The following is a 22,709-nucleotide window of genomic DNA, read 5'->3' on the forward strand; positions in this document are numbered from 1 at the left end:
TGACTTTCCTATTTAATTTATTAGTGAATAGAACAATTGTGGTAGCCTAATGAGCAGAAATTTAAAATTTTAATGAACAAAATTTTAAAATTTTTATAAAGTATATTGCATTAATTTTTAATGTTTCAATAGTTGATAGTTAAAAATACTCTATTTTAAATAGCTTAGAATCATTTTAGATTCTGCCTAGAAAAGTTTTGCCGAGCCCTAGTTTATGAAAATATTCTCTTATGCTTTCTTCCAGAAACTTATAATTTTAGTTTTTACATTTCAGTCTATGATTCATCTCAAACTAATTATTCTGTATGGTCTGAGATATGGGTTGAGGTTTATTTTCTCCCCCCAGACAATACTGATTCTTTTTTTTTTTTCACTATTTATTTTTAAGAAAGAGAATTTCTGGGTTGTCTACAACCCTTTCCTAATATAATGCTAATTAGATCACTTGCTGAAATGGGGTCTCAGATGAGCACGCAGCCATCCTAGAGCACAGCAGCCACTCAGTGCCAGCCAGCTAATGCAGTGCCAGAAAGCTGTCCCTGTGTGGTTCAATATTATAATTTTTGTTATTTTTTAAAAAACAGAAAGCCAAATATAAGTAAAATTATCTCATTTTTATTAGTTGGTAATTAATTTTCTTTTATCGCTCTATAGGCCAACATTGAACAAAGCGAGATCTAGTTTGTGAGGACAGTTTGCAAGCCCCTATCTAGACTTTGCAGTCACTGTGGCCTGAAGGTAATTGTCTCTACTTCATTGTAGTTACAAAGAAGTGATTAGGCTATCACAAGGAGTCTCTGCAAACAAAGCAGAGTCAATTTATCTTGGATACAAGGCCACAGACATCTAGACCTTGAAGAGGTGAAATTTGTCAAGTAAGTAATTCCCCAACTGGTTTGTCCAGTGAAAAAGAATTGTTTTATCTTATTGATAATTGTTTCAGAGTACACTTTTCTGGAGTGAACAATTCCTCATTCCCTATTCACATTGTTTCTTATTAAACAAATGAGATCATAGAATCATTGGTGGTGGCTCAGAAATCACCAAAAATGCCTGAGGCCCTTTACAAATCATGAAACCAGAAATTCATTTATACATTTATTAATCAAATATCAGTTACTTATGGAATGCATACCCCATACCAAACCCATTTTAAGGATAGGAATTTAGCAGTTAGAAAACAAAAACCAAAAACCAGGTCCCTATCCTTACGTAGTTTAATTTCAGGTTGTGATTAAGCCAGCACACCCACAACTATTCTCAGAAATCCTTATGACGTGCTCTCTCATTTTCATGTCTACTACTCTGCTGGCTTATCAGAGAAGCCTTCCCTAATTACAATGAATTACAAATTTATTCTTGCTCCAATTACACTGTATCTTGTTCCTTTTCATGGCACTTACCACCCTCTGACATCTATTTATTTGTTAATAGTTTTCCATTGAAATATAACCCATGAGAAAGAGAACTTGTTTGTTTGGGTTACTACTAAGAGTATCTAGAATAGTTCTTGGAATATAGTGGACACTCAATAAACCTCTTTTGAATAAAGGAATATATAATTGCATTGGAGTATTATAAGTTTTAAGATAAGGGAAATCTAGTATGCTAGTAAGACACATACAAAATATCAAGGGAAGTTTTCAAGAGAAGTTTTATCTAGGCTGAGTTGTGAAGAATGATAAATTAGATAATTTAGATCAAGGGGAGGGACTGAATGAAGTAGAATGGGGAAAAATAGTTCAAAGGATGCTGAAGACTTGCTAAGGGCAATCACATAGACCTTGTAAGCTATGTATGTCCTAGACTTTACCTTAAGAGCAATGGGGAATTACTGAGGTGTTTCAGCAGATGAGTGAATCCACATTACATTTTTTAAAGGTCATTCTGCCTACAGAAATGAATTAGTTGTAGGGGGGTTTTAAAAATGGAGAAGCAGATCCCAGTTAAGAAGAAATGGCAACAACCCAGGAAACATATGATGGTGCCCTTCAATATGAATATGTAGAAGGTTTGGCAGATTATAAGCAAATGGGCATGCTGAACAAAACAAAAATGCATAATTCATTGGATACAGGAAAAAGGATGAGAGAGAAGAGCCAATACTTAAAACCAGATTTTTGTCTTGGACAATTAATTGGATGGATGGTTCTGTCTCCTGGGACAAAAGCATGTTTGTATTCAGGGGAGGATAATGAGCTCATTGGGATATGCTGAATTTGAGGTACCTTTAAGGCAGTTAGATATATGAGCCTAAGTTCAAGAGAGAGGCTTTGCCTAAAAAAAGATAAATGGAGGAATCTTCAGGATAAAGGTAGTATTTCCCAGCATGGGGTTAGATGAGAACCACCGCTCCCCTCTTCTGACCCTAAGAAGATTATTAAATCATGAGATAAAGCAGTCTCCATGGGTTCAGGGTAATGACACAATCCAAGGAATTATGAGATTGGGGATCAAATCTCTCAACTAAGGGGAAGGCCCCATGTTTATAGTTATCCTACCAGGTTCTGTTGTTCCCACACAGCCTGGCCCCAGGCCACTCAATAGAAAAGCAAAGAAGAAAGAAAAGACTGCTACAGAGGTATGATAAAAGGTATTCTGAATTTGTAATGCTATTTCTGGAAACAAATTTGATTATTGGAAAGTTATGTCTTTACTAATAGTGGTAGAGAAAAATAATTCAAACCCAAATTACCTTGACCTTTATTTTCCTCCCTTCTTCAATTTTAATGGTCAACACAATGCATCTCCTCCCACCCAAAATGTTTGTTTTGTTGACTAAAGCTGTCAACAATAGCAGACAACTCTGAAGATTTGGATAAAAGAAATACAAAACACAGGAACTATGACTTATTAAATTCTATTGGTTGAATGCTCATGAAAGAATTTCCCATTTATGTGTAGCTCTGTATTGCTTTTATCAAAATCTATAGGTCCTTGAAGGAAGGCTTCGAATGACAGTAACCACATCAGTTACCCAGAGGAAAATAATGCTCTGGGTTCCAGGGATCACCAAGTCTTTTCCATTATTGTAAAATACTGCCTTCCTCAAATCTCTCATACATTAAAATAGTAAACATCTTTGGTATAAAAGAAGAAATGATATAAATATTTATAATTCCCTGTACTTGTGATTCCTAAAATAATCATGATTATGTGAGAATCTCTAGAAATCTACTAAGCTTCTGTGCAGAGCCAATTTTAGAGTGAAAAAAACAGACACATGTGGTGCTGAGTGATTGTAAGAGTGAGTTTTGACAGTGAAGGAGCTATAAGTTGTAGACACTTATTTTACATAATTACTTTTCAAATAGTGCCTTAAAATTTCTTTTTCCTGTATATCATTGAAGTGTATTGAAGGATCTCTTTCCTAAAAAATAGCTTTGGAGTCATATTTATAATTTAATAAAATAATATCACTCCTAATAGCATTAACTTCCTATTCATTCTGAGTAGGCAACTTTTCCCTCTCATGTTTTGTCATATTTTTGTACCTTTGGGCTTTTATAATCATCATTTTAGGGCAGCCTGGGGGGCCCAGCGGTTTAGTGCCGCCTTCAGCCCAGAGTCTGATCCTGGAGACCCGGGACGGAGTCCCACATCGGGATCCTTGAATGGAGCCTGTTTCTCCCTCTGCCTGTGTCTCTGCCTCTCTGCCTCTCTCTCTCTCTGTCTCTAATAGATAAAATATTAAAATATATATATATATAATCATTTTATGTACCATCTTTATGCTTCTAACTACTTAGAACTTTGTTTCTTTCACAGAATCTTTGTCTCCAAAGTTTACCTGCATAAGTCAGAGTCTTAAAAAAAAAAAACAAAAAAAAAAACCCTAAACTAAAACTTCTGTTGAATACTTATTCCTGGAATGGCTTTTATATTCATCTCAGCACCAACACACTGGAAATGCTTAGTGGAAGGAAAGAAAAGACATAGATTCCAAAACATTAGGTTCAGCCCAGAGTGAAGGATTCAATTGCACTGACTCTAACTCAGAACCTCCATAAAACATCCTGTTTAACCTTTTTTTCCAACTTGCCTCCCAGACTAAGAGATGATTTACTTGATGGACCAGAGCAACATTGGCTGTGGAGCTGGAGTTTATCTGGAAGCTTTTTAACCAAACTGCTAAGTTAAGGGAAGCACACAAGCAAGGTCACTGCCAGCTCTGAAGCAACATAAGAATTTCAGTGTGAATTTGTGAAAATATCTGAATCTGTACAGACCAGCCAAACACCGAGCTAGGAAAAAGGAAACCTGCATCCTAAGATAGTCTCTGCTCTTCCAGTAACTATGTGATCTTGATCAAGCTCTTCCCTTCTCGTGGATCAAGCTCTTTATCTCCTTGTCTCTGAAACGCTGCATGGGATCAGAGCTCTAGTGCCCCATAAATGTAATTTATTTGATTCACATGGTGCTCTTCCTTCCTCTCTACCTCCCTCCTGCCCACCCTTCCTTCCTTCTTGCTTTTAAGCAAAGATTCTTGAGCATTTATTTTTTAGAAAAGATTTACTTTATTTATTTATTTATTTATTTATTTATTTATTTATTTATTTATTTATTTAGTATTGATTTATTTAGAGAGCATGAGGGTGGGGCAGAGAAAGAGGGAGAGAGAGAATCTCAAGCAGGCTCCCCACTGACTGTGGAGCCCGACACGAGGCTCACTCTCGCGACCCTGAGATCAGGACCTGAGCTGAAATCAAGAATTGGACTCTTAACTGACTGAGTCACCCAGGTGTCCCAAAGATTCCTGAGCATTTAAAAAGTCCTCACAACAACAAGGGGATACCTCTATTCACCTACAAGAATGGCCAAAATCCAAAACACTGACAACACTAAATGCTGTTGAGGATGTGGAGTCACAGGACTACTCAGTCATTGCTGGTGGGATGCAAATTCACTCAGCCAATCTGGAAGAGAGTTTGGTGGTTCCTCACAAAACCTAATATATTCTTACCATACCATCCAGCAATTGGACTCCTTGGTATTGACCCAAAGGAGTTGAAGACACGTCCACACAAAAACCTACACATAGATATTTAAGCAGCTTTATTTATAATTGCCCACATTTGGAAGCAACCAAGATGCCCTTCAGTAGGTGAATGGATACATAAACTGCAGCCCATCCAGGAAATGAAATATCATTTAGTGCTAAAAAGAAATGAGCAATGAAGCCACAAAAAGACATAGAGGAATCTTAAACACATATCACCAGAGGAAAGAAGCTGATATCTAAAAAGGCTACATACGGTATGTTATGGACATAGATGACATTCTGGAAAAGGCACAACTACGGAGACAATAAAAAGATCAGTGGTTGTCCGGGTTGGAGGGAGGGAAGGATGAATAAATAGAGCACAGGATTTTGTCAGTGAAACTTCTCTGTACGATACTCTACAGTAGGTCATTACGCATCCATCCAAGCCTAGAGAATGCACAACACCAAGACTGAACCTCAGTGTGAACTGTGGAGTCTGGTGGGTAATGATGAATTAATGTCAGTTTATCAGTTGTAACAAATGTATCACTCTGGTGGGCGATGTTGGTAGTGAGGGAGGCTAGGCATGAGTGGGGGAGGAGGACACACAGAACTCTTACTTTCAACTCCATTTCTGCTCAGTTGCCATTTATCTAAAATTGGTCTAAAAAAGTTTATTAATTAAAAAAAGTTGTTGGTGGGCATTTGGAATTGAGAGGTCACTTGACATATGGGAAATAACATGGCATTTGGAATCAGACAAACATGATTTGAAGCTATACAGGTGTGGGGGTGTATGGGAAATCCCTGTGCCTTCTGTTCAGTTTTGTCATGAACACAAAACTGCTCTAAAAGCAATCTATTAAAATAAATAAGCAAATACGAAAAGAAAACTAGGGTATTTTACATATAAATTTCTGTTTCCAGTTTCTCGGGAGAAATGAGAAGATCTGGCCTTGTAGAGCCTGGGTTCTCACATGTCAAACCAGCTGGAGTTAAATGGTGCGGCCTGTCCCTCCTACTCAGACACACCTTTGGTGTGCGCCACGCTACCCACTGGGCCCCCTCCATACACTCACACCATGACCTCAGTACACACATCGGTTTGTGATCTACGGGATTTTAGGCTTGTGATTTCTCTGATGCTTTCCTTTCATCTCAGAGAGTCTGTAATTCTCAATGGCAAACCAATAATTACACCTTATTTATATTGCCATTTCAGCAGCCTGGCAAATAAGCTGGAAAACCTTAGTACAAGACCAGACTTAACGACCATAACCAGAAATTTGTTCTCCAGACTTTCCTTGTGGGTGGCAGACTTTCTATACCATGTATCTTTCCACATCTTTTGAAGACACTGACCTTCTCTTTAACCACCACATCCTCATAACAAGATGATATACTTTTAAAAAAATTGGCTGTCTCTTTTCTTTAGAATTGATTCTTTTTTTGAACTACAAGGCATGCAACTTTAAAACTTACAATGACCTTGCTTGAAAACTTAACCAACTCCAGCTCAGGTAGTTCCCCTAATGATCTAATCCTTTAGGGAAATAACAGATCAGTAGGCTTTTTCCTTATTCCATCCTCATTTCTCATCTACTTCTCTTCCTCTGCCCCCAGTTTCTACCCAATATACACTTCCTGCTTTTGTTCCTCATTCTTCCTTTCATCCCCAGTAATGTCTCCACCTTTTCCATGCCCCTTCTCCTCCCTCACACTGTCTGCCTCTACCCTCTCCACTTCCCATCTCCCTGAGTGACGGGGAGGAGAACAAGGAAACAAAGAGGCAAGGCAGGTACTTGGGGCCTGTTTCCGAAAAATTTTCCATGTTTCCTGTTAAGTTTAGGCCCATTGGCATATTTAATTTGTTTCATTTTCTTTTTAACCAGACCATGCATCCCGCAGCATTTATATATCTAATTGAAATTGTGAAGTTATATCAAGTATTATTGAAGACGAAAAGTTTTCTGTTAACTTTTTTCGAATTTGCCTTCTAGAAGGAATCTATCTACATGGCCATGATAGAAAGTTGGTCTCTGGAGGCACATTTAGTGTGTAGGATCATGAATCTTGTGGGAACTTTTAAAATAAATGTGTGGGAGGCTCAAACCTTTTAGTTGGCTTTTCTCTGTTTCTGAATGGTGATACTCTGAGGCATTGTGAAAACTGACCGTTTCCTCTTCTGAGATAGATGACGATTTTCAGTCTTCCTTTTCATTACTATGCAATTCTTTCCTTGTGATATCTGGGTACCATCCATTTCCCTTCCCCCTATAATTCAGTCCTTTGCTGATCTTTGAAATAGATGTGTCTTTTTCAAAGCTAACGGGACCTGAATTTTACTATTCTAATTTACTGCCTTGTTTCCTTCTCTGGCAATGTGCTCTCTTCCTGAACCAGACTCTTGATTATAGTTGATTAATCCTCATTACTGTTCAGACATCAATAATTGTCTTTAATAAGAAATTTATATTAACATTGGTTAAGTTTCTGATAGGGTTTAAAGTTCCTCCATGAGAGGCTGGCTCTCAGATCTTCAGGATTTACAAAGGCTGTTTTCTAATGTTAACTCTTTTTCTTTTGAACAAATATGAGTCTCATTTTATTCTCATTTATGTATGCTATAACTGACCCTAACTTTCTCCTTGTGGAAAGACAGTTCTAAAAATAATAAGTCTGACCCCTGACAAGTCCCATTCCACTTAAGCATTTTGTTAGGGAGACTCATTTTAAAGGTGTTCCAGAACACCTTCCAGGCCAGCTTGATGAGTTTTCCAGCAGCTCATGTAAATTGTTCCATCCCCAAACAAAAGGGTCAACTAAATTAATTACTTTTACATCAGGCACTTACTGAAAGAAAAAAAAGGCCACTGTATTTGGGTGTTCTAAACAAAAAAGAAAGTGCCACTAACTATAATCTTTTCATTGTCTTTATCCTAGCATACATTAATTTTAGGGGGCAGGCATTCTTTCCTGTGGAACAAGGATTGATTTCTGTTCCTGCTGAAAGTGATGTCCTCTTGCTGTGGCTCAGGGACATAGAGTTATCTTTTCTTGTCTCAGAGAGATGAGTAGAGTAGATTTGGATCCCAAACAGCATCTCATCAGGGACAATGCAATGTCATCCAAAACAAGATGGTCTGTGACTCAGGGTCAGGCATTCCATATTGCTCCCACAAAGACTATACCCATCAAGAGAAAACAAACTTTTCAGAAGCCTCTCTCCTCTGAGCAGAAGACATGATTTTTCATTGCCTCGTATCTTGATAAGGTACAAGCCTAATTACATTGGCTTAGAGCTTTACCTCGTAGAAGGAGACACATTAAATAAATCTTACTAGGTCTCCTAACTGGTACAAGGATATCTGATTGTAGAGTATCTTGCGAGGAAAAAAATAAAGTTTAATTATTTAATAATTTCAACAATTTAAAAAGGCAGTTCCAGGGAGTGGTTAAGTGGTAAGCTTCTGGAATTGGACATTTTGATTTGAATATTGGCAATGCCTTTTTTTCCTTTTAAGAGAAAGTGATAAAGCACACATGTGTGCATGCATGAGTTGGAGGAGGGGCAGAGAGAGAATCTCAAGTGGGCTTAGCGCTGAGCCTGACTGTGGGCTGGTTCTCAGGACCCTAAGATCGTGACCTGAGCCAGAATCAAGAGTCAGACACTTTCCAACTGAACCACCTAGGTGCCTGTATCTTTGGTTTTAACATGAGTATACCTACTTAACACATGTGTTATCTTGAGTAAGGAACCTATCCTTTGTGGAACAGTTTCCAGACTTCTAAAATGTGCATAACATATTTCATAGGTTTGCTGTAGTGATTAAATGTGTCAATTCACATGAAAGACTTAGAACAGTACCTTAGTTAGCAATAATTAAATACTGACTCTTGTTATTTCAAACCATTTTATGTTTTGGCTTACATTCCCTTTCTGTTTTCTTTGATAGTGTCCTTATAGATGGTTGATACCAACTAATATTTTGAATTTACCTATGGTGAGTAATGCAAGTAACATACTGGGTTTTCTTTTGCCTCAGAAAACTTACTCAACTCCTTTCTGTGATTGTAGCATAATTAAATAATTGGAACCTATACTTTCCTGGTCTTTGCTTACAGATAGTATTTGACTTACCTAAACATAATAGATATTGAAGAAGATGCATATGGCATAAATAGTCCTTGGGACCAAGATGATTGGAGCCTGTTAAGTAAAGAAGTCTTTCAAGAGTGAGTGGCTGAAGCTTCATATCCTGGCACACCAAAAACACAGAGGAAAAATACATAATTTCCAGAAAAGACTCCTGAAAACAAATACTTTGACCTGGAGATGAAAGTTGGACTCATTTCTCCAGCTTCTCTTGCAAACGGCTCCTGCCACTTTTTTTGCAACGCAGATTTGTAAAGGTGATTAGAAGAGATTTAGTAAAAAAAAAAAAAAAAAAGAAATTTAGTCAATTATGATCAATTATGAGGGTGGGTTTTCATAATAATGCTTTGGTTAAAGCTTATGCTCTTGTGAGTTGCATTTGAGATGATGAATCTGTTGCTTGCTCTCATAAGTTCTTTAAAATTTCCCAAGCTAGATTGGCCTCCCTGTTCTCTACTCTGAGGACTCTAAGGAAGCTATGCCACTGAGTAGTGACTATAATAATGGTACTATATTTAATAAAATAAAATTAATTGATATATGTAAAGGGGCATGATAAATTCTAAAATATAAGATGACAATTATGAATACTTTTTATTAATCATCTGCCCTTTATCAAACGGCTACTCTGTACCAATATATGTCCTAAGTGAGGGACTTTGCCTTGTTTATTTCTTATCTATACCCTTATACTTGCAAAATAGGAATGAAAATACTATTTCATAGATGAGAAAACTGAGACTCATAGAGGTTAAAACAACTTATCCTGGACTTACTTGTAATTATTTTATAACGACTTAGGAATATTCCTTTCAATATTCCTTTTTTTGTATAAAGGTGACTGCTGTTGGACCACTTTTCCCACCATCATCTGCATGTGCATAAAACATTTCATTAATGTGGTAATTTCAAAAAAGGAGAGTGTAATTCAGTGGTTTTTATTTTAAAAATATCATCTTCCTACCCCCTCCCATTTTTTTTTCTTGATCCAGCTTGATCCCATCTGATGACTCACTGGTTTTTTCTAGCCTATCCAATCACTGGACTCTCTCACTCACACAAATTCAGTCCAGAGGTCTAGTTGAGTTCCTCACAGAATCGGGCTTATTTCTCTTGGACAGCCTAGACTACAAAACTGGCAAGCACTTTTATTCTTATCCTAGTTGGTGGAAAGTATCCTTTATTTTTAAGCTTATCATACCTCCCAGAAATCTATCAGCTTGTATAAATTGTTAGCTTAGAAAATACGTGTACTTGTAGGCAAAATCACCTTGGAATGTCCTTGTAATTGCTGGCCAGATTCAGTGAAATAACTGATTTTTCATGATGTTGCTCATTTCTAATAATTGCCCACCATAAGACCATACGGTAGTCTAGAGTTGCGAAATCTCTCCAGGGCAGAACTGATCTATGGGAGGAGGAGTTCAAATATGAAATGATCACATTAGTGATGCTGCTGTTGAGATTTCTGAGACTGTTTATTTTAAAACCTGTGCTATAGGAGTATAATTTTCTTATTTCTTTTTTAAATATCCGAGATGCCATATTATGGCTTTTAGTCCATAGGAGGGCAATGTTGAGCTACAGGAAAATCCTTCCAGTTCTATGCAAAAAGAACATATAGAACTGATTAATTTAAAAATTAATGAATTGAAACAAATTAACTAATTTAAACATACTACAAGATGACAGTTATTTAATAATATCCCCACGTCAAATACTGACTGGCTTCATGTTTGTCATCTTGGTGGTTAATCTGTAAACTGATGTAAATTATCCTTGTCACTTAAAGCCAAATGATTGCTGTCCCTTTCGAGAAGCCTGGGCTCTCCTTTGTGTAGCTTTTCTTTATTTTAGATGGTGGAAATGCTTAAATTCTTTACAGGTAGAGTGATACCCTTTTATATTTTTATGCATGGTCTGCTGATGATGGCTGTGCTTAAAGTGACAAGAAATCTTTTAAGTTCAGATTTCTCATCTGCTGTAAGACCTTTCCCTGGTTGAGAATTTGAGGTTGCCTATAGATGCCAACCTAAGGCTCTCAGAGCAAAGAATTAACTAAATGTAATATTTAGAGTGAGTTATAAAGAACAAGACAAAATTAAATTTCACTCAAATTTTAAGATATAAAATCAGAATTTTTTCCATTAGAGAAGTCATGGACCAATACAGCACATTGTCATTTCAACCATATTAAAAGCAAATCTATTTTGAATTTTTGAAGTAAGCATTGTAAAGAGAATTTCAATATAATTAACTATTTGTGTGGGAAAGTAACACATTTTATATTGCTATAAAGCTTTATCTGCCTCTCTCTCCTATTGAGAAAAAGCAATTTCTCATCCCCCGAATGGCCATATGTCCCATTTGCCAAGCATAATGATAGGGGTCTGGTTGTTGCTGCCTTAAGGCGTCATCTGGCTGCAGGAGTGTGGTGCATCTTGATGGTGATTTAGTTCCTGAGTCCAAAGAAGCAATTAACAGCAAACCACTGGATCAGTAATAATAGTCAACATGTATTAAATGCTTACTATGTATCAAATGCTGTTTCTAATATGTAATATTTAATACCGTTATTTATTTTTTTAACCTTCATGAAAATCCTGTAAGTTCTATTATTAATATCATTTACCAGAGGAAGAAGCTAAGTTGTAGAGTGAGTAAATAACTTGTTCAAGGGCACAAAGCTTCCCAAGAGACAGAGTCAGGCACATTCCAGGGGCCCTTGCCCCTTATCACCACTTCCAAGTTAAAAATAGAGTGGACCAGAGACTAGGAGAGGTGATACATACAGCACTTCAAAGGAAAGGGGGTAAAGGTATGAATATTAGAAAACATTTTAGATATCCTCAGTATCTTTTGTTTAGTGTGGTACTTCTCTGTAGATATGGGTGGATTGGATGGGTCAAGGGTGCCAATGAGAAATGTCATCGTAACATTTACTCCTTTCAATTTAGCTGTATGTCTTCACATTTATGATGGTAGAATTGTGTTTTTATATTATGATAATATGATAATTGAATGATAACTTTCTATAGAAATTGCATTTTACAATCCTCTGTGTCTTCTATTATACTTAATCCAATAGCATAATATATGCATACGGTAGATTTGGAAAAAAAAATAACCGATGACCAAAAAAAAAAAAAAATTGGCAGGGCTAAAGGCACATATCTGTAAAGTCAAATGCAGAAATCATTGACTCACAATCTTTAATCCATAGTTTAGATCTAAGTAATATCTTTGAGAGATTTATTCTGCTTATTTACAACCAGGAAGAATTGTTTGGGTCTGAACTAAGGTCTGGATGATTCACTTTAACCTCAAGTGGATTTTATATAATAATCAGTAGGTATGTTTTTCTGACTGGTTATTTTACTGTATTTAATTTTTAAAAAAGATTTTATTTATTTATTCATGAAAGACACAGAGAGAGAGAGAGGCAGAAAGATAGGCGGAGGGAGAACCAGGCTCCCTCCTGATTCTGGGATCACACCCTGAGCCAAAGGTAGACAGACACTCAACCACTGAGCCACCCAGGCATCCCTAGTTATTTTACTTTAAGAGAGGATCTCTGATTTACCATTCTGAACTTTAAGATATATGATAATTTGAACCCCATGAGGTTTTCTAAATGGACATGGTTGGGATATATAGAGAACTATTTGACTAAGTGTTTCTAATTTTTTATCTAGAAATAAGTAGCAGTATATGATTCCTGCAAAATTGTAGTCAAACACTGAATTCTTGCCTTAGGGCATATATTTATTCATTTTGTGAGATTTAGGACATTATGTTAGCCAGTATTTTTAAAGAAATTATACACAGGGAGGAGTGAGTAGTTTAGTATAGTAAAGAAACCCTTCACAGGGAGGGGAACATTAGTGCACCTCTGGGGTCTGTGTGCTTGGTAATGGAAAGGAAAAGAAATGGAGAATACCACAAAGTAAGGGATGTAGAATTTTCTAGAAAGAAGATAAGTAAAGAAAAAAAATTTACAGACTAATTAGGGAAGGCACAGCAAAGGAGGTCTGGATGGATTAAAGCAATTTGCACAGTAATTTTGCCATTTCCCTGTTCATCTTTGGCCCATTAATATGTGCAGTGATAGGGCCCATAGGTCATTTCAATGACTCTGAAGTTGTGTGAATACGCACTGCAGGTAATGTTGTCACTGGGCTGGCCCTGCATCACGTTGGGTTATAGGAGTATGTCTGCACATCCCATTCCATCCCATCAAGTAGTGGGCATCCAGGCACCGAGGCTTTTTTTTTGGCACAGGACAGAACCTTTATTGCTGAACATAAAACACCCACCAGGGAGCCTGGCAGGAGTCCTGGGGTAAGGTGGGGTACATTGCACAGCTGCTGCTGCACCCACAGTGGGCGCAGGCCTGGAGGGAGGCTGGGGTGAGTGGAGGGTGTGGGTCTGAGGACCCGGGGCTGGTGGTGGGCAAGGGGCTGGCCTGGGAACCTCCCATCCTCAGGCTTCTCTCCAGCACGTGGAAAACTATGGAAAAAAGTGCCAAAATTAAGAGAGATGGAGAGAGAGAAGGTAAAGGGAAAGGGAAAAATAAAGATAGTAAAAACATTTTTAGATTGAAGTTTGAATTGATTATATGAGAACAAACGGGGATTAAATCTATATATAAATTCCTAACCCATATCGCACTACCACACTCCTGGTTTCCGCACTGTATATATGTTATACAAATCAGTTAATAGGGACTTTGAGTGGAATCATTTCCATCATCCAATTTATTCTGAGTCATGGACTGAAACTCATTCCTTTACATAGAAATCAGTAAATTTCTTGTTCAAATTTGATTAAATCCAGGATCACTCAAACCTGAAGGGGTAAAATCAAAGGAAAGGGTGAAAGGAATAGTTTTATCTGTTCAAATTTTGCTAATCTTATTCCTAATTTCTAACAATTCAGGGTTTCAGAGAACTTTCAAGCCTAATTAAAATAATTACCAGTGTCATTTCGAACACCAGAAGATCGCACCAGACTGAAGGCTCACATAATCTTCATAAAGGAGGCCTTCCTTACTTGACATAGTCACCCTCTGAGGAAGCTGGTCAGGAAAAATTTCTAGGAGTTTATTCAGGATGTGAAAGACCCAAATCTTGACTCAGCTATCTCACAATTAAAAATTTTTTAAGTGCTTACAAACTTTTTTATATCTAAATAAAATTTTTATTTTAGAAAATTTTAGATTTACTGAAAGTTTGAAAAACAGCACAAAGATTTTCCAATATATACTACACTGAATTTTCCTATTGTTACTTATACTTCTATTACAGATTGGTCACAACTAATGAACTAATAATGATATATTATTATTAGCTGAACTCGATACTTTATTATTAGTTTTTTCTTTAATGTTCTTTTTCTATTCCCAAGTCCCATCTAGAATGCCAGATTACATTTTGTCCTCATGTCCCCTTAGGCTCCTCTGGGCTGTGGCAGCTTCTCAGATTTTCCTTGCTTTTTTATGACCTTGACAGTTTTGCAGGGTGCTGATCAGATGTTTTGTAGAATGTCCCTCAATTGGGGGTGGGTTATGGTTTTTTGGGAGGAGGACCACAGAGGAGAAGTGCCATTCTCAACATTATAAATGAAAGGTACGTACTATCCATGTGATGTGAACCTTCATCACCTGGAAATGGTTACATCTGCCAGGCTTCTCTACTAAACTGACTTGTTCCTCACACTGCCCATTCCATACTGTATGTAGTATTTGGAAACAAATCACTAAGCCTAGACCACAAGTAAAGGGTGAGGAAACAAGTTTCACCTCCCTAGGGGAGGAGGGATAGGATAGCTACATAATGACATAACTTATTTGGAATTTACCTGTAGGGTAGATTTGTCCTATATCTCCCATTTATTTATCCATCACTTGTTTATCTCACTATGGATTCTGGATATTTATTTTATACTTCGAGTAATAATGAAATAGTGTGTTATTTCATGCTGCTCCAAATTTTCCAACTTTGACCACTCGGAGCCTTTTCAGTGGGCTCCTGTGTCCTTTGGTCTTTTGCATACTTTTGGGCACTTTGAGATGCTGCAGGCTCATCTTGTCCCAGCCTACAATCAGCTATTTCTTCAACAAGAAATTAGACAGTGGTATTAGAAGGCAAGAACAGGGCACAGACCATAGTGTCATTCTTAAAAGTTATGTTTTACTTGCAAGTGGCTGGTAATTTTCTCTTGGGCACTGTTGGAAACATGACCACTCATGCTGCCCCCAAATGAAGGAGAGTAAGACACCTGGGTAATGGGTGTTTTTGTCTGTGCTTTCTTTGTGTGTATGTGTGTGTGTGTGTATGTGTGTGTGTTTTATCACATTAGATAGAAGCATTGGATGTTCTTGGATATATTTGCTTTCATTTTCCATCTTGGAAATAGTTGAAAGTAAAGTCATTATCCTTTGTGGACATTTAGAGACATTTCTGTGATTTCCAGGTTAATTTTTATTAAAAATGGTTTCAGCACCATTAGTTTTACTTTTTTTTTTTTTTTGATTAGTAACTAAATTGTACTATTTGTCAGAGACCATCTAAGAGGAATTCTTTTTCCAAGACAAGTTTTATTTTTTAAGTTTATTTTTTAAAGATTTTATTTATTCATGAGAGATACAGAGAGAGAGAGGCAGAGACATAGGAAGAGGGAGAAGCTCCCCTGTGGGGAGCCTGATGCGGGGCTCGATCCCAGGACTCCAGGATCATGTCGTGAGCTAAAGGCTGATGCTCAACCACTGAGCCACTAGGTGTCCCCAAGCCAGGTTTTATTCATGAGAGAGAGAGAGAGAGAGAGAGAGAGAGAGGCACAGGCAGAGGGAGAAGCAGGCTCCATGCAGGGAACCCCACATGGGACTCGATCCCAGGTCTCCAGGATCACACCCTGGGCTAAAGTCAGTGCTAAACCGCTGAGCCACCAGGGCTGTCCTCCAAGCCAGGTTTTAAATTGTGTGACTAGTCTTATTGGAATACTACTTAACACCTGTATTTTCTAATGGCCTGACAAAAGAAAAGGATAGATAGAATGTGTCACTGTACCAATGTAGACAGTACCTGAGATAGAATAGTGTAAATCAAAGTACACTGTAACAAAAATAATAAAACCCTAATACATAATCTTAATTTCTCATAACATAGATGTGCTGATGTTCATCTCATTAGTATATTTGGAAAAACAATAATATTGGACTCATTATCAACAATTATGTAGGAGTTCTTTAAACTATTATTCAGCCCCAAGTCTCAGAGCACCTGCCCTCCATGCTAGGCTAGGTCAGTGGTTCTGAAAGTGTGCTCCCCAGACCTGCGGCATCTGCAGTCCCTGGGAACTTGTTAGACAAGCCACTCTGTGTTTTTAACAAAGCCCCCAGATGATTGGGATGCAAACTGAAGTTTGGGAAACACTGAACTCCAGGTGTTAGTTTGCAACCCTGGGGCATTTCTGGGTTTGATCTGCAACCAGCCCCTGTACTCTGAGGGCAGAGACGGAAGAGAAAAGGCAGGCACTGCAGGGTGTAGGTGGCAGATTTCACAAGGGAACTTATGTACGAGGCTCGCCTTGGATAACCACAAGAGTCGTCAATCTCCACACCAGCCCACCATATCTTTAAAGTTTCTACAGGGGCCTTAACTGGGTTCAGTCATGTATGCTTGCCAGGCGGTCTCAGCACCACATCACTAAACCAAGGGCTCCATCCTTGGGGCAGCTTCTGGGAGCACGAAGCCATGCTGAATGCATATTTCAAGGACAAGAGAGGGAGTAGGTAGTTTCTGATTGCTGAGAAATCATGGGTGAACTGGCCGTCATACCCTCTCAGGGACCTCCTAGTACTCTATCCCTTGTGACCAGCTCTTACAGCCGTCATACCCTCTCAGGGACCTCCTAGTACTCTATCCCTTGTGACCAGCTCTTACAATCTCATATGTCCCCCTCTTCCGCAATGTGCCCTAAGTGGTCAGCAAGGGGTTTCACTAGCATGGAGTTGGCTTACATATCGTGACTTCTGAAATGTGACCTCTGATCTGTCTATTCAACAAGGGTATCCATACATGGTACTTGGTTTCTCTAATCCCCTAATGGTGAAAGCCTCATTTGCACAGTGACAAGAAAGCTTGGGTGGGCATGGATGCAGTGTTTATGCAGACTAAGGTAAATTTAGAATCCCCAATCAGAGGGAAGGGGCCAATATAATCAATTTGCCAATTCTTCATTGTTTGGGAACTCTGGTGGATAGACCCAGATTCTTTTGGCAGTTACCCTGGACTTTGTTTAGAACATATAGGACATGTTGTTACTGTACTAACCAAGTATTCCAAGGGCAATCTGGCATCCGCCAATATACCAACCACTGGGGTACAACAATGGACATTCTTTCTATGCACCCCATACACTGTTCTACAGAAGGGTCAGTTGCTGGAGCTCATATCTGAATGAGGGCAGCAGCTTCTTGATTGCCAGGGGGTGTCAGTTTCTTATGGGCTGGGAAGTGGAAAACAGTGAGGACCACCTCAGACTCTTGCAAGCAGATCTGCTGGTTTCCATATCCTGACCACACAAGGGCTCATTAGTGATCATCCAACCCTTGGCTTCCCATTGTCCAAGTCATAGGGTTAATCTCCTTAGAACACCCCAACTTTCAGTGCAAAAGATTAATGGCCGGGATTTATTAATGATCACTAGCCAAACTCTTCTGAGTTCATCTCAATGTTTGCTGTGGTTTATTCCTTCCTAAAAGGCTCCACATGGAGGAGAGCTATGAACATTGCCAGAAACTATCTTTCAGAGCTGGAGCCAAAATCCTGGGGGCACTTTCCCCTTCTATTGTCTCTGCCAGATGCTCAACTCTTTCCTTCTGGAGTCATAGACACACCTAAGTCAAATGGCAGCCCTGCTTGGAAGATGCCTAGAGCTTTAATCTGTTTCATGAATATTTTTGCTTTCTTAAAGGTGGCTTTCCGCTCTGATCCCAGTTCCACATGTGCCCTTTCTTTATCAGGTGGTATAAGAGATGGTAGCATTGCCAGGTGGGAATAAAAATCCCCTAAAACCCCAAAGTTGTACAAAGGCTTGCATTTCCTTTATATTCTTGGGGCTTGTATAGGCTTGCATCTTTTTATTTATTTATTTATTTATTTATTTATTTATTTATTTATTTTTTTAAAAGATTTTATTTATTTATTCATAGAGAAAGAGAGAGGCAGAGGGAGAAGCAGGCTCCACGCAGGAAGCCCGACACGGGACTCGATCCCAGGGCTCCAGGATCACACCCCGGGCTGCAGGCAGCACCAAACAGCTGTGCCACCTGGGCTGCCCAGTTTGCATCTTTTTAAACACAACATCTGGGACAATATACATCTTGACCAAATGATTCCCAAAACTTGATGGTGGTGCCTGGGCCTTGAATTCTCTGTGGGTTCATTGTCAGTCCTCTCCCTTGCAAATGTTCTGGCCAAGCCTGCAGCAGGCAAGTCATCACATGTTAAGATGAACTCATCAATGTAATGGGTCCATTGTATTGATAAGGAAAGGAGAATAGGGATAGGTCTCAAGTTACCATCTTATGACATGTGGTGGGGCTGTGTAGGTAATTTGGGGGAAGCACTCAAAAGGTCCATTGTTGCCCCTCCCATCTATAAATTGATCTTGTGTCTCAGTGCCAGGGGTATACTAAAAAAAGGCATTTGCTAAGTCTGATAGAACATGGTACATTCCTAGGACCACGGCCAAGGTATCTAAGCTGATGGCATTGTTGGGCACAGGTGCACAGATGGGGTGTGGGAAGCACCCACCACGATTAGGAACATAACCCTGAGGTCTCTGCTGGTGCAGGTGGGTTATGATAACCTCTTGTTATCTGTCTGCATGGCGGTTCATATTTTAAGCTTTCCATAGGCTGACCAACACATGGGGACCCCACAACAGTGATGTCAAACTACATTTACTTCTGGGTAATTTTTACTGGACCCTTATAGGCAGTTGTGCTAGCCTTTTAGCTTTCCAAGCTGCCTCTCTGTCTAGGCCTTTCCTACAGCCCGTACCCATTCCTGGGACGTGTTAGTTTCCTCCAGATCAGCAATAGATTGTTTAACACCACAAACACCTTGTCCCACAACTGAGTTGAGCATGAATATCAGTATCTCATACCAAGTGCTGGATTATTTTAGCTTTTATTCCTGCTGTGAATATGGCCCAGTCAAGACCTTCCAAGACTGGGGTGTAGACTGTCTCATTCCAAATTCCATTAAGATTTGTTGTACATTCTATATACATTTCCTGAGTCTTACATGCCCAAGGATTTCACACTCATGGTGTCAAGCCTCCTTGAAAGATAGATAGTGATCTGCAAGGAATGAGTACCTTGAACCCCCTGCGAGAGCTGCAGATGATGCGGGTGGCAAAGAATTGCACGGAGAGTAGAGCAACCAGCAGGGCAGAGTTTATTCACTCTCCAAGTGAGGAGAGAGGCCAGATAGCAAGAGAGTTGTTGGTTTCTGAGTTTCCATTAGGCTAAGTAAGACTTTTTAAAGGGTTTTGAAGGATGTGAGGGGGTTGCAGCTGCGCATAGGGATGGGGGTTGGCAGGAGAGAGGGTTGACTCTTGACTAGATACAGCAGGAGATGGCAGGTTTTTCAAGGGGCTCTGTCCTGGGCTCATATGGGTTGTGGTCAGGCTGTTGTGCCCGAGATTGCAGATCTGAGAAACCACCGAGGAGCCGACACCCATGCAAACACATGAGGGTTTATTTACAAGCTCGAGCCTGGGTCCAAGTATACCCGACACATCGGAGCAGGGACTTGGACCCCGAGACTAAGAGGCTTAGCAACTTTATAGGGGCCAGTGGCCAATGGGATATGCAGAAAGTTGCACAGTCATGCTGGTCCGGACACTCGCAGGTGGCCGATTGAGTTACATTTTACCCTAAAGTATCCATTTGAACTGGCCTATCACTGAGCCGGATTTCCGATTAGGGTGTCCTGGGCTTGACTAGGGTGGGGCAGTGCCCTAAGCAGGTCCGCAGAAGGCAGGTACAGCGCAAAATGGGAGTCAGTCCTGCTCTGCTTGTCCAGGGTAGGGGATTTTTGTTAAATTTCCTGGGTCCCACAGTCAGGCTATATTAGAATATGTTTTGAAGTTGGGGTCTACTTTCCAAGAAAGGAGGGTGCCATCACCTAGAAAAGCAGAGGTAGGGCAGCCCGGGTGGCTCAGCGGTTCAGCGCTGCCTTCGGCCCAGGCGTGATCCTGGAGACCTGGGGTCGAGTCCCACGTCGGGCTCCCTGCATGGGGCCTGCTTCTCCCTCTGCCTGTCTCTGCCTCTCCCTCTGTCTTTCATGAATAAATAAAATCCTTAAAACAAGCACCACAACAAAAACTAACAGAGGTAGGGCCAAGTGCAGACACCTGCGAGTTTGGTCCGCCAGTTCCGCTGGGCGGAGGGGGGGGGGGGAGGCTGGGGGACTTTGAACAGATTCCTTTCGCCCTCCGGTGCCATGAAGGCGCTGCCAGAGGCAAGGTGTGCGATGTGTGGTGGCGATGTTTATTTTCTGTGTCTCCTCCGACCCCACGGCCGCCCTAACCATGGCTGGAGAGTTTCCCTGGCCGTTTGCTGGAACCTGGCAGCTATGCCTGTGAGCTCGCGGGGCAGGGGGGGGGGGGGGGGAGTACATCCTCTCATCATGAGCGTGTTCCCCCCGCCCCCCCCCCGAACTGGGGGCCGCCCTGCCGGCTGGGTTGGCCGTTGCTGTGCTTTTGCTTTGCTTCGCACCGGGCATCAGGTGGCACGGGGCGTTTGGCCCGTTTCACTGTCAATCACCACAGTATCTTCCTCCCTTTCCCAGGGGCTGCAGCTGTGATCCATCGAGCTTAGTCACAAGCGCCGGACCTTAATCCACCGCAGCTCGCGCCCTCCTGGCTTTCCCCGCGGCCGGGCGGCTCCCCCACCGGGTCTGCCGGCCCTCAAGTGGCGGCGGAGGCGACACCTGCGTCTCCGTCTCTAACCTCCTCCGCCTGGGCTCCGCCCCCCCACGTGGCCCCCCCACGTGCCCCCCACGTGGCCCCGCCCCCGCCGTGCGTCTCCCTGCCCCGCGCAGTGCGCCTGCGCCGCTCCGCAAACCAGCGCGTCAGACCGGCCGGCGTGGGCGTTGGCGTTGGCGCGGCGGTGGCGTCGCCCGGCGGCCTCCTCAGGCTCCCACGTGCGGCCACGTGGCGTCGCGCAGAGGTCTCCGGCTGACTGACTGGGGACCTCCGCCCCCGACAGCTGCCTCCTGCCCGGGGCGTCCCTCCCGTCGCCCGGCTGGTTGCGGCTGGCTTGTCCGCAGCCTGGGGAGCCTCGGGTGTCACCGGCCCCTCCGCGACCTCGAAGGCGGGGACAGACCTAAGAGAGAAGACCCCGCCCCCCTCCAGACTGGTAGGTGGCAGGTTCAAAAGTTGGGGGGCCTACTGACCTGTCGTACGCAGGTGGCCGCGGGGTGAGTAGACCTGGAAGCTTATCTAGAGGCCTTAACTGGATTCGGTCGTGGGTTGTGCGCGGATGGTCCACACCGCAGGCTCGCCTCAGGGCCGTGTCCTTGGAGCCGCTTCCGGGAGAGCGGAGGCCGCGGAATGCGCGTTCCCAGGAGCGGGGAGCGGGGCGGGGCCTCCGATTGCGGGAGTCCAGCTCCGGGGTCCCCTGGGGGTCACGTCGTCTTGGTGACCCCGCCCCCCGCCATGTTAGGATGCACCTCCAGACTCTGGTGGCTTAAAAGGTTAAAAGTTTGTATCTGATCCAAACTCCGCGTCTGCAGTGGCGGTGAAGGGGCTCTTAGTCACCAGGCAGCCCGGGAGACACAGGCCCCTTGACAACGTCTGTTTCTGTGGTAACGGCAGCTGGGAAGTAGAACTCACGCTCACTCTTAAAGCCTCCTTCTGGGAAGCGACATTTGCTGCTTCTCGTCACAATTTCCATAATTCTCCTCATAATTGGCCGAGTCAAAGGACGCCTCTCGGCCACACTTCACTTCAGAGAGAGTGAGGGAGTGCTGTCCTGCCCCGCGCCCCGACGGATGGAAAGATGGACTATCAGGCAAACAGGATTATCTACCACAGTAGTATGTGTTAACCTTTCTTTACAATAGAAATGTAATGGGATTTACGTATGTGAGGTTACGTTACCTAGTATCCACATTAGAAAAGCATGGAGTACGTTAAATTGATATATTTTTAAAAAGATTTTATTTATTCATGATAAACACAGAGAGAGAGGCAGAGGGAGAAGCAGGCTCCACTCAGGGAGCCCGACGTGGGACTCGATCCTGGGACTCCAGGATCACACCCTGGGCCGAAGGTGGCGCTAAACCGCTGAGCCACCCAGGGATCCCCTGTTAAATTAATATTAAAATAATAAATTATTATTTATTATATAATTTATTAATGATTAAAATAATAAATTATTATTTATATAATTTATTAATAATTAAAATATTAAAACTATTTTATCAACCCCTGATATGCAAAATATTATCATTTGATATGTAGTGTGAAATTATTAATGAGATATTTTCCTTT

The 22,709-nt window shown here is 41.2% G+C and overlaps 1 long non-coding RNA gene across 4 annotated transcripts in view; it reads right to left on the reverse strand.

The window, feature by feature from the left end:
• LOC140613888 (uncharacterized) overlaps positions 1 to 22,151 on the reverse strand; it is a 40,160-nt gene extending 18,009 nt beyond the window's left edge. For 3 of the 4 annotated variants that reach the window (XR_012014772.1, XR_012014770.1, XR_012014773.1), the window contains exons 1-3: positions 21,611 to 22,151; positions 10,411 to 10,548; positions 9,126 to 9,370 (exon numbers count right to left, since the gene is read on the reverse strand). This is a non-coding gene — a long non-coding RNA (uncharacterized lncRNA). Of the gene's footprint in view, positions 1 to 9,125; positions 9,371 to 9,916; positions 10,012 to 10,410; positions 10,549 to 21,610 lie in introns of all 4 variants that reach the window. The other variant, XR_012014771.1, reaches the window with a different exon arrangement.
• Positions 22,152 to 22,709: the final 558 nt, after the last annotated feature.

The sequence above is a fragment of the Canis lupus genome, chromosome 22 (assembly GCF_048164855.1).
Source record: "Canis lupus baileyi chromosome 22, mCanLup2.hap1, whole genome shotgun sequence".
NCBI lineage: Eukaryota > Metazoa > Chordata > Mammalia > Carnivora > Canidae > Canis > Canis lupus.